This window comes from Rhinopithecus bieti, unplaced genomic scaffold (assembly GCF_001698545.2).
Source record: "Rhinopithecus bieti isolate Rb0 unplaced genomic scaffold, ASM169854v2 scaffold_2454, whole genome shotgun sequence".
Lineage (NCBI taxonomy): Eukaryota > Metazoa > Chordata > Mammalia > Primates > Cercopithecidae > Rhinopithecus > Rhinopithecus bieti.
The window spans coordinates 895932-897728 of NW_016803843.1; positions in this window are offsets into that span (position 1 = coordinate 895932).

The window sequence follows — 1797 nt, forward strand, 5'->3', positions numbered from 1 at the left end:
CCATGGAGATTACCAGCAAAACAAATCTCCAACAAGCATGTTTACAAAATAAAAGCAGTTTGGAGGCAGAGGGTTAATGACTTAATTTCTTATAAATTGAGGCTGGTGTATGGGCATGTAAAAAAAACAAAAACAAAAACAAGTAAATTTGGGGAGGTTTCTTTCTATAGAGGCAAAGGACGTTACCTATATTTTTTTCCAAATTGATTTCTTCCTGGTACTATTGGGAGGAAGAAATTCAAGTGGGTATTCTGGTGGCTTTTTTCTTTTTTCTAAGAGTCTAGGATTGTTTTCAGGATAAAGTTTCTTCTTGCCCATGGTGCTTTGCTGTGACATTGTAATTGCCTCTGTTGAATTGAATAATACAAATGGGTTGTTTCTATGGTATCGGCTAAGTGGGATGAAAAGGTGAAACCCTAGATCTTGTGCTGAGAGGTCACAGTGCTACCACCCTCCACACTAACTGTCTGTCAAAGCAGACAGGCAGCCAAGGCCCAGAGCTCCAATCTCAGGCACTCATTTGTAACTTACTCATTTGTAACTTCCTGGGCAAATTCACGCATGAAAAAAGAAAATGACTTTAGTTTATGTTGTCACTAAGCCCAGAAAATCCCTGCCAACCCCATGCTGCCAGCTTTCCTAGGACATTCTTATTGGAGGATTATTTTAAACTGAAAGGTGAGTGAAGAGCTGCGTCCCCACTCCTTCCCAGCCAGGCTTTGAACTAACAATAGGGCAGGTTGAATGAAGGCTGATAAATGTAAATCCTGGAATCCAGAAGCCGGATCACACCGCGGCCGTCTAGATCAGTGGCGGTTCCCGCATCCGCCCCAAGCTGGTCACTCATCCTGTCAGTGCGTTCAGTAGATTTCATCGTTTCATCTACACTTGAGTGCCTGCTCTGTGCAAGCTTTGCTCTGCCACCGCCGTCTTCTTACTCCCGGCAGGTTGCCCGCTTGAGTCAACCAGCCACTAAACGGATCTAAGTGAATAAGTGGCCTGTTAATGCCAAGGAGTAGCATTTCCAAATGAAGAGACTGGGAATAAATAAAAGCAAAGTGTTACCATCTACACTCTCAATTTTAGTTGCACTTCACTCAAAGTGGATCTCTTTAATTTGCAGCATTGACAGATGCTATGTTCTTAGAATTTTTTTTTTTTTTTTTTTTTTAAAGGAGGTAAGACGGGCGATTCAGAACACTTTTTACTTTGGTGCAAGTTGCACGCAGTTCCCATTCCCTGCGCCCTTCACCTCCAACTTTGTTTCTCCAACTCCTTTACCCGCCCACCACCGAGGCCCTCCAGCTACAGCCCCAAACTGAGTATCAAGGGGTTACCCTGGGTTTGGAAACTTTTGAAAGTTGCGGGGGGTGGGGGGTAGGTAAAAGTACTTCATTTCCAATGCTTTTGGCCCTTGCCAAGCGGGGAGCCCCGCAGGAGAGTGTAAGCCAAGGATTCCAGGTGCAGCCCTGGGGTTCCGTACACCTATCCCGCCCGGGCCAGCGGAGGCAGCGGGCGCTCCAGTCCGTTCTTCCCAACTCCAGTTCCTGATTTCCTCGGAAGCTGCGAGGCCGAGAGGGAGTGGGGCTCCTGTGTGAGTGTGAGGATTTGAATGAGAAAGCAGGTTGTGGCGGCGGCGCCCTGCTCTTCCCCGCTCTTCTGGGGCTTCTGCTGGCTAGTGGGGAGAAGTGCTCTTCTAGGGGGGCTTTTCTGGCCCTTGGCAGGGCTTTGGAGTTGGAGTCACAGGGGCCAATAACTCATCACCCCAGCACTTCGGAGGTGGCTCCCCGTGCCACG